Source organism: Podarcis erhardii (genome assembly GCF_964252035.2).
Source record: "Podarcis erhardii genome assembly, chromosome: 3".
NCBI lineage: Eukaryota > Metazoa > Chordata > Lepidosauria > Squamata > Lacertidae > Podarcis > Podarcis erhardii.
In genome coordinates, this window is record NC_138507.1 from 120240187 (window position 1) to 120251142 (window position 10956).

Here is a 10956-nt window from a genome sequence, read left to right on the forward strand (position 1 = left end):
GTAGGTACAATACTAAAATAAACACAAATTAAAAAAAAGTTTTATTTAAAACAAAACTGTACAAAAAAGCAGTTATACTACAATTTAATTACAGAACAGTCTACTGTCCAAAAAGGCACTAATAATCCAGAATAGGAGATTACAAGGATACAAGGACTCGGTTGTCGTTTTTGTTTTTGTATTTTTTTCTCTCTTTTAAACTAGTATTTAATCAATACAATAGAGCACTTGTTTCTCTCTTTCTCTCTCCCCAACCCCCCCTTTCACGTACAGAAACAAGGACGCCTCTCACAGTCAGTACACATTGGTATAAATATGAGCCCTACGTAGAAAGATGTCGTCTCTCTCTCTCTCACGCTCTCTCCTGTTTCCCCTCATCGCCACCCCTGCTTTTGGGGGAGGAAGGCAAGAGGTAATTATATATATATGGCATTTTATCTTTTAATGGAGAGATGGGGAAATATGTGAATAGCTCCTCTCTGCAAGAATGCATTGTATTCAGTGGGTGAGGAAATTGAGGCCCACACGAAAGAGGCTCTGAGACTTTGAATTATGGCTGCAACTTCACTTTAGGAAGAAGCTTTCGGCAAACCGATTCCATCATTCAATAAAACCGTACTTGGGAACGTACGGTGCTGAATGCCTGCCCACAAACACAAAATTAGCACAGAAGGGAAAATTACGTTTCTCCCTGCTGTGTGCAAGTTTTGGGGGTTTTTTCCACAGGGCTGAGCATTGAACATCATGCGTTCCTCACCTGCAATGGGGTGTAGCACAGACCAAGTACGTTTTTACCGTGGTTTGTCGCAGAGGTGCTGTTTGTTTGTTCCTCGAAAGGGCCTTTCGTAAGTGTGTCCGTTTACACGCTAGCAAAGCACTCAAGGCACTGACCGTTCTGTAAAAAAAATGCACAGGGTTTAAACAACTGTGGTCCCAGTTTTGCACAAGCGGTTTGGGAAGAATTCACGCAGGGGGGTTGGGACTAGCCTCGCATTTAAGAAGTAGGGAGCGAGAGATCCTTAAACAAAATCCTATGCAAATTAAAGGTAAAGGGACCCCTGACCATTAGGTCCAGTTGTGACCGACTCTGGGGTTGCGGCGCTCATCTTGCTTTATTGGCCGAGGGAGCCGGCGTACAGCTTCCGGGTCATGTGGCCAGCATGACTAAGCCGCTTCTGGCAAACCAGAGCAGCACACGGAAACGCCGTTTACCTTCCCGCCGGAGCGGAACCTATTTATCTACTTGCACTTTGACTTGCTTTCAAACTGCTAGGTTGGCAGGAGCAGGGACCGAGCAACGGGAGCTCACTCCATCGCGGGGAATCGAACCACCGACCTTCTGATCGGCAAGTCCTGGGCTCTGTGGTTTAACCCACAGCGCCACCCGCGTCCCCTTTGCAAATTAGGATGTCATTATTAATGATTTGGAGGAGGGAAACTGGCAGGGAATGATCTGTGGGCATGGTCTTCAAGGCGTCGGCCAATACACTCGCTGGATCGTTTGCTGGCTGTTACACGGGGAGCAGTTTTGCCAGAAAATGCCTCCTCCTCCTCTCTTACCTAGAGGGCCGTAACACAGATTATGGAGGAGATGGGAAATTAAGATTACTAACGTTCGCCAACCTGGTATCCCTCGAGCTGTTTTGGACTGTCCTGAACTATCTTGAGGGGCAGGAGGTGGCCAGGTGACGCCGTGGCTCAGACCATCACGGCACAAAGCCGCCATTTTGGTTTGGGTGGGGTCAACGACCTCAAAGTGGCCATTTCCCCCCACTTCCCTCCCAGCCCCCACATTTCCTGCACAATTTGGCAATCCCCCAAATATCTCTGCCAATCGCTTCTGGTGTGATTTGATAATGGCGTTCTTTGCAGCAATATCTCAGTGAAGAGATTTGGATACTCTGACCCAAGGGTTTTTTCCGCTACTAGGGGCCAGTGCGCAGAAGGACCTGCAAGGATGATTTAAGGATTCTGAGCAATGCAGTGGCACCGGCCGGAGTTTGGTGCCACAAAGAGCGACGGCAGCGAAGCCCCCCTGAGGAGTCTTCTGATACTGGCAGCTGTCTGTTACTCAGCCCTTTGGGCAAAGGGGGTTTCGGGGGGGGGTGACTGACCCGAACCTGGCCCTGAAATACGGAACCAAAGGCAAGAGGGCGAGAGAAAGAGAGAGAGAGAGAGAGAGAGACCACAGCTTTTTTCAAAAACTGTGTCATACATACAGAAGACGAAGACAGGCATATAGATGTTAACAAAAATAAGTAGCAAAAGAAATTTGATTAAAAAAAATTCTCTCACATCATCCTATATACTACATCCTCCCTTCTGCTTAGCAGAAAATTTTACGTACACAAAAATACAAATACACAATTTTGTAGAACAGTCTGATTTTAATATATTTATATATATTTATATTTATATGAGTGGCAGGTTAGTTTATTATATGGAGCTTTTTGCACTTTTGGCTCATATGCAACAAGGCTTATAAATTCAGCTTTAGCTTTTCATTCAGGTTTTTTTTTATTTTTTTATTTTCTTCTCTTCCTTATATAGCTTTTTTTTAAAACAACTGTTTCTTTTTTTCACATTTAAAGCAGCATTCAATCTGCAAGAGGAATCGGTGGCAACAGCAAGGGGTGGGGGGCCTTTTTTGGGGGGGGGTTGTCAGTGGTGGAGGATTTTTGGGGAAAGGGATAGAGATATACATACATTCCAGTGCGTTGGGAGTCGTGTGTTTTTTGCGTGGAGAGCGGACGTTTACGGACGAAAACGAAAACGAGGGTTGCGAGCTGAGGGGCGGCGAGACACAGATTTACCTCATGAGGTAGGCTGAGACACAGGTTGGCAGGGCAAGGGCCCCAGGCCGGGGTGCCCATTGCCACCGCAATAGTGAGCGAGGAGGGGGAGACGCAGGAGACCCCGGGGCGTCAACGGAGGAAACGCACAGGCAGACACACAAAGGCTTCTCAACGGCAGGTTGTGAAAAAAAGGCAAATAAATGAGCTCCTATGACGGGGCAGGTCTTGTCTCCCCGCAATGCAGACAGCGGAAGACCCGGAAAGTCTGAGGTCGGCGTGCCGTCCCCCTCGCCGGTTACAAGGCAGACGGGCTAGCTTCCTTTTTTTGAAAAATAATAATTTCTTTGTAATTAGTTTTCCGATTCACCCCCATAATAACCAAATTGTAACAGATAAGAGTTAATTCCCAAATTATACAGTTGTCAAAATGCCAATCAACTTGGACTGGCGAGATTCCAGGGGTAAAAACTGAGATACAGTGGTACCTTGGTTTGCAACTGCTTTGGATTACAACCACGTCAAACCCAGAGGTGCGTGTCTCTTTTTTTTTGGATAACAACCCATTTTGGATTACAACCAAATTGGGGGGGGGGGGGAGAGGCCCCATTGGTGAAAGCGAGCCTTGGGTTACAACTGGACCTCTGGAACAGATTATGGTTGTAAACCAAGGTATCATAGATTCTGGCGTATAAGACGCCTTTTAACCCTGGAAAATCCTCTAAAAAGTCAGGGGTCCTCTCATACAGCGGGTATGGATTTGCTGGGCAGCGGCAGCGGGCGGCGGGCTCTGCGCTGGGAGGAAGTCGCCCAGCAAAGCTGCTGCGTATAAGACTGGGCATATAAGTCGACCCCCCAAGCCAATTTGGGGGGTCACCTTATACGCCCAGTTGCCTAATACATTGGAATCTATGATACCACTGTAACCAATTTTTTGGAAGGGGAGGGGCAGGTAAGCCGAACCGATCACATGACACCATTAATGCCCATCAACTTGGGGGCCCTCAAATATTTTATTGGGGGGGGGGCGAAGAGACCTCGGCTCCTGTGAGTTTGGCTCCTACACTTCCGTTTTCCAAATGCAATGTTTAACGCTCTTCCCCCCCCCGCCCCCTCCAAACAATATCAATGCCACGCAAAAACACACACGGGGAACGAAACTAGAGATGGCCTCTTCCCACATCGCAAACTCCTGATGATGCAGGGATGCAGCCATGAAACTGTTGAAATGCAATGACTTAACGGGAGGGGGGGTCAGTATCCGTCCTGCCTTTTTCTTTTTTCGAGAGGGACAGAGCCCAGAGAAGGATGCATCAGTGAACGAGAGACGCTGGCCGAAGGCACGGACCAGGGACCCCCCAGCAGCATGACGCCCTTTCAGGGGGTGGGAGGGAGAAGAGCAAAGAGTTGCTATTGACCCCCTGGTACAGGAACAACACCCCCCACCTCACCCCGCCGCTTGGCCCTTCTGGGCCGATAAAGGCACCACCTTCTGCCTCGCAGCCCCCCCCCACTGCAACGCCAACGTAAGGACCGCACAAGGGTTGCAAGCGAGATGAACGGAAGTGGAGGAAGTCCCTGCACCTTTTGGGTAAGGGGGGGCGGCGACTTCAGCAGGCCTTGCTACCTTCTGCTGCTGCCAAAATCTTTCTGCTTGCAGCGGTTCTCAACCTGTGGGTCCCCCGATGTTGTTGGACTACAACTCCCATCATCCCTGAGCTCTGGCCTTGCCAGCTAGGGCTGATGGTAGTTGTAGTTCAACAACATCGGGGGACCCACAGGTTGAAAAAGGCTGGCTTGAAGTAAGGTGCAGGGACCCCACCGTCTTCTGCAGCCCCAGCGCAAGTCTGTATGGTTCATTTTCAGAAAGGGGCTTTCTCGTCCAGGTAATGCGTCGGCAGGTGTCGGCCCGGAACAGGCCAAGGCACGACACCAGGATGCATGGCAGGCCTCTGAGACTGCATTCCACACCCCTGTTTTCTGTGCCAGGGAGGGAAAGAGCTTTGTGACTAGTGACTACGGAGCCGCTGTCTGGGAACACTGCAACACAGACGCCTGGCATTTTGGCTTCGGGTGCCAAAGCACGCTCCTGCAGGGTCGACCAGCCTGGCCGGTAAACCAAATAATCTGGAACCACGGTGATTCGCACTCAGGACTCGCAAAGCAGCGTGGAAACCAGCCTTTCCCCAACATGGTGCAAGAACCTTCATTGCTTTGTAATCAGAGGGGCGCGACACCTATGAAACCAGTATGCAAATTACATGCCACAAAATAGACGTTAAACTAACTGCAAATCTGGGGGAGAGATACTTTTCCTTTCAGAATTTTTTAAAATACCCATTTTTTGTGTTTTTTGAAAGAAAGAAAAAAAGATTAATCAAGAACACTTTCCACTTAAACCATTTACAAACCTAGGGCGACCCGTGACTGTTTACAAAAACAAGCCTGACCGAAAAAGAAGAAGGCATTTTTTGGAAACCTGATTTAAGGACTAGATCGGAAGCTTCGGCTACAGAGGGACACAATTGAAACAGTCGCCTGTCCAGTTAGATCCCTTCAGGTGGAATTAAATGCACAGGTCTGGGATCCCGGAAACTAATCCTGCACTGCTTTAGAACTGCAACGATCGGGGCAGAGGTTAAGTTGCAATGGTTGGCAGTCTGGCCAGGAGAATGACTTTGCAAGAGGGGGCGCGAACCTGCCTGAGGTATCGTGATGTCCGAGGAGCGCGTGAATTGCAGAGGTGCTGAAAATTGCCCCCCGCAACTACCCGGTTTGTCCAGGGGTGCAATGGCGACTCAGGGAAGAGGGTGGGCAGGAGAAGGTTTGGCTGAGGGGGAAGAGAAAGAGGAGGAATAATCTCCACATGTCCGATATGTCACGGCAGACTTCGGTGTTGTGGGTGCGTATCACTCGTTGGGACGGCCCTGCCTCCCTGCCACCAGGCGCAAGCAACACACATCTCTGAAGCATCGGGGTGATCTATATTCCTGCTGCCCACACCCAAACAGGAGACTGAAACGAACCTCAAACGCCCAAATTTCACAGAGGTTTTCCAGAAACAGAATTCAAGTCAAGAGGAGAGGAAAGAGAGGCAGTGGAAGCGGCCGTCATGGCTTCTGCCCAGCTTTTGTTGAGCAGCTAATGCAACCTTCTAGGGTCTCCTGCCCTCTGAGTCCCGCAGGCAGAAGGCATGTAAGGGAGAAATGCCCTTTCGTCGTCGTCCCCCGGGCAACTGGTGAGGCCGGGGGGGGGGCCCTCTTGCTTGCTATCCTCCCTGCCCCCCAGCCGCTCGTGTAGGCACTTTTAGAAAATGAACACCTAAGACAGACAACAACTACTATGTAGCGCACAGGCCACTCTCGGGACTCAAGGAAGCGGATGTTTCTACCCAAAGGCAGTTGGCCCAGAGCGCCACACCCAAGATGGCGGAGCCCATGACTTACCGTATTTTTCGCTCTATAAGACGCACCAGACCACAAGACGCACCTAGTTTTTGGAGGAGGAAAGCAAGAAAAAAAATATTCTGAATCTCAGAAGCCAGAACAAGAGGGATTGCTGTTCTGGCTTCTGGGATAGCTGCGCAGTCTGCATTCGCTCCATAAGACGCACACACATTTCCCCTTACTTTTTAGGAGGGAAAAAGTGAGTCTTATAGAGGAAAAAATACGGTATCTTCTATTTCGGCTTTCCAATGCTGGCCTTTTCGCGGAGAGAGGGGAAGCCGGCCTTCTCCCAGGCCTCGCCACACTGATGGCCCACGTGCCAAGCAAGTGGCGACATGCGCCTCCCCCTTTGGAAACATCACAAACTAAGGGAAATATGCACAAAGGCGGCTCCTTGTATCAGGATGGGACGGTGTCGGCAGTGGCTGCTTGAAATCCGCCCGGAATACCAAACGGTTTATCAGAGTTCACAGAATCACAGAGAGGAATCCCATCTCGAGAATCCCTGGCAGACGGCCGTCCAACCGCTACTTTAAAACCTCCAAGGAAGGAGAGTGCCGCCAACTTAAAACAGCTCTTACCATCACAAAGTTCTTCCTAAGCTTGAGTTGGAATCTCATTCCTTAAAAGTCCAGTGTGATCTCAGTCAAATTCAATATGGTGCAGCAGATTGCAATGTCCTACCTACCTGTTTGTTACAGCTTCCCTTTTGGGATAACCAGCTAAGCGGGTTCCACAGAGTTGTTTCTGTACTTGGACACCAGAAATAACACACTGTGCTCCACCGAAAGCCAACCCATCAGCTGTACCCAAGCCATTCCAACCGCAGACCCGGACAGAGACCCTGTTCCCGGCCGCAAACAGAAGAGCCACTGTAAAAGACACTACAAGCATTTCAGCACAAAGTTATTTCTCGGCTGGGTGGCTGGCCTAAACCGAAACCTCGTTAAAGACCGGTTGCTGAGGATCAACAGCGGGACAGAGAGGCCAACTGGAACCTTGCTCACCTCTGTGGGAAAAAGGGATGACGAACTAGACAGTCCATCGGTCTGATCCCGCTGCCGGTATCAGCCACAAATGGCCTCTGGTCTTTGTCAGCTTGTGATATTGGCCTGGAGTGGCAAAAGGGCGTGGTCTGGTTGGCTGCTGGGAGAATGGATGCTGGACCAGATCTAGCCAGGCCAGGATTTGTGGCAGACAAATCACATGGTGTGTGTTGACATAGCCAGGCTACCATGTGATGGCTGCCATCGTCACAGAGCCAACATGTTGTGCAAATCGCCCTTGTATACAAGATTGTGTGGGATAAGGAGAGTGGAAGGTTCTCCTGAAGGCTGAAGTTTAGACAAAGAGAGCTCTGCTAAGCTACAGTTTAATGCCTTCCTCTGATGTGGCCACCGGGAGGAGTTCAGAAACCTCTGTCTCGGTTTGCGACTGAAGCGGTTTAGCATTACCTCCGAAGCCCGGCAAACGTTTAGCGCTACATCCAAACGTGGCCACTGTCAGAGGCAGGCACGACGCAGGCTGGTCCCCGAGGAGAAGGGCAAGACCGGAAAACTTGGCTTTATCGTGGAAGAAAAGACTCTTAATGGCTACTAACCACAATGGCTATGTTTGAGCTCCGCAGTCGGAGGCCTCTGAATATTAGTTGTTGGGAATCACAGGTGAACGAGCCTTGCTGGGCTCTGATTCTGCTTGTGAGCTCCGTCTGGGTAGCGAACCGACCACAGTGAAAACAGAGCACTGGACTGGTCAGGCTACTGGCCTGATCCAGCTCCAAAGAACAGGGAACAGGGCAACAGCTGAGTGGTAGAGAAACATGTATAATCAGGTTCAGTCCCAGTTAAGAATGGATTTGGGTGGAAGAGCCAGGGAGAAGCTTCAGCTACTGCCAGTCAGAGTGGACATTTCTAGGCTAGGGAAGCCTGTATGGCAGCTTCAGTTACATGGAAGGCACAACCTACAATTATTATTATTAATTGAATTTATATACCACCCAATACCCGGAGGCGGTTCATGGAATAAAATCAAAATATGCAACCACAAAATACATAATCAAAATAAAACCAACAACCCAATACCCACCCATCCACACAAACCCCCCCCCCAGCACACATTTTAAAAGGGCGTACAATGTCAGACCCTGGTGTGAGATATACAAGCTCCAACAGACCAAGCAAGAGTCTCCACAGAAACGCCGTCACTCCATAGCAGATTGTTATCGGCCAAAAATCATTTCCCACAAAGTATTAAATCGGGCTAAGCACATAATAAACTGAGTAACAATAATTTATTTCTGCATTTTATTAAAAAGTAACCCCAAAACAAAAACAAAAAAGGGGGGATTCAGGAACTAAGTTTTATCCACAAGGAGGTTGACAGAAAGGACGGGTGCATTCAAAATTTTGTTTCTTGGGCAAAAAAAGGAAGCTAAGAATTAACAGATCCTGAGGAGCACACAAAGACAGCGAGCAGTGCAATTCTATCCACGTTTAGTCAGAAGTAAGCCCTGCTGAATTCAGGGAGGCTTACTCCGAAGTAAGCAGGATTGGGACTGCAGCCTGGGAAACTGGGGGCGGGGGGGGGGGGCCTGGCAGTTTGCATGTGACCTGAGCAAATACCCTAAGCTGGAAAAACACACAAAAAAGATCCAGCGTATGGAAATGGCGCGATTCTTTCTCTGCCAGGGGGATCGAGCTGCTCTCACTGGGAGCCCCTGAGATCCATCTGCGTTTGTGGTTCAGAGAAGGGCCTCGATCCGGCTGATGGAAGCTTGGACTGAGTCGCACCGGAAGCAGCCGTCTCTTTGGCTCCTCCAGTTCCTACAAGGCAACTCTTTCAGCTGGATAACACACTTTAGAGGGGGACTTCGGTCAACAGGCCTCACCTTAGTTGGGGCTCACTTTTGCTGGCTGGATGCCTGCCTACCTGGCCCCGGGATGGGGCGAAGAAGACCCACTTGCAGGCCTTGCGGCAGCCATTGACCGTGACTTAAATAAATTCACGATAGCCAGGGTGACTGTGCTGTGTCTGCACAGTTCTGAAACCCAGTGGCTGGAAGATGGAAAGGGGGCCTTGGGTTCGAATCCAGCTTGCTGGTTCCCCATGCTGGGCATCTGGTTGGCCACGTGAGAAGGGGATGATGGACTTAGATGGCCCATTGGCCTGATCCTGCAGGCTCTCTCTTCTGCTCTGCGGCGGCAGAGACGCTTCTTTGGGTCTGCGTCTTCCATTGAAATGGATGGGCCAGCCCAAGATTATGAAAACAGACCAAAGACTATTTATGTATGCCACAGCGGCAGCAAGGAATATGTTGTCCCAAAATTGGAAATCACAAGAAGTCCCTACCGTTGCGGAGTAGCAGACAAAAATGATGAACTATGCGGAATTAGCCAAACTGACCGGCAGGATTCGGGATGAGGACAATCAGAGATTCCAGGAAAGGTGGAGTAAATTTATTGTGTACTTAAAGGATAACTGTAAAAGTTTAAAAACACTGGCAGAACTGAAGTAACTCCTACAATGTATAAGACAGATACAAGGTTAAAAATTAAAATACGCAATTGGAGAAAATAAGGGATACCCGCTGAAGGGAAGGAGGGAAGTCGCAAGCTCAGCAGAGCTGAAAGTATTTATGTGACTTAATGTATTGTAAAAAGACCTAACAGAAGCAGAAGACATCAAGAAGAGGTGCCAAGAATACACAGAGGAATTATACCAGAAAGATATGGATGTCTCATACACCCCAGGTAGTGTGGTTGCTGACCTTGAGCCAGACATTCTGGAAAGTGAAGTCAAATGGGCCTTAGAAAGTACTGCTAATAACAAGGCCAGTGGAAGTGATGATATTCCAGTTGAACTATTTAAAATTTTAAAAGATGATGCTGTTAAGGTGCTACACTCAATATGCCAGCAAATTTGGAAAACTCAGCAGTGGCCAGAGGATTGGAGAAGATCAGTCTACAGTAGTGATGGATGGAAGTGAGAGCTCGACCATCAAGAAGGCTGATCGCCAAAGAATGGATGCTTTTGAATTATGGTGCTGGAGGAGACTCTTGAGAGTCCCATGGACTGCAAGAAGATCAAACCTCTCCATTCTGAATGAAATCAGCCCTGAGTGCTCACTGGAAGGACAGATCCTGAAGCTGACTTTGGCCACCTCATGAGAAGAGAAGACTCCCTGGAAAAGACCCTGATGTTGGGAAAGATGGAGGGCACAAGGAGAAGGGGACGGCAGAGGACAAGAATGGTGGGACAGTGTTCTCAAAGCGACAAACATGAGTTTGACCAAACTGCGGGAGGCAGCGGAAGACATGGGATCACGAAGACTCGGACACGACTAAACGACTAAACAGCAAAAATGACCGTGCAAATAAAATAATAATAAATTTTTTTTTTTTAAATGGATGGGCCAGCCTGTCCGCAAGAGCCACAGGTGCGCATCAAGAGCGCATGAGAAGGTCCAGATCAGGAAGTGGAAGTTCAGGAGACAAGGAAATGTAGGGCTAGTTTGCCAGTGGTTAGCATGGGGTGCTTTGAACTATGCTCCTGTTGTGGGCAGGAAATGTCAAATCTCAGTAGCATCTCCCTTTCTTTCCTTGCCTCTTCCCCCTCATCCCGGCTGGGACACATCCCTGCCACTGCTATGGCAGCACCGTGGCAGAACACCTGCACTGAGTGCAGAATGCCCTGGGTCTAATTCTTGCCCTTCCCAGGAA

At 49.1% G+C, this 10956-nt stretch overlaps 1 long non-coding RNA gene across 1 annotated transcript; it reads right to left on the reverse strand.

Annotated features, from left to right (window-relative positions):
- Positions 1-191: 191 nt before the first annotated feature.
- LOC309338067 lies at positions 192-10319 on the reverse strand. The gene is made up of 2 exons (XR_014154661.1): positions 6463-10319; positions 192-6233 (listed from the first exon to the last, which is right to left on the reverse strand). It is a non-coding gene; the product is annotated as an uncharacterized lncRNA (long non-coding RNA).
- Positions 10320-10956: the final 637 nt, after the last annotated feature.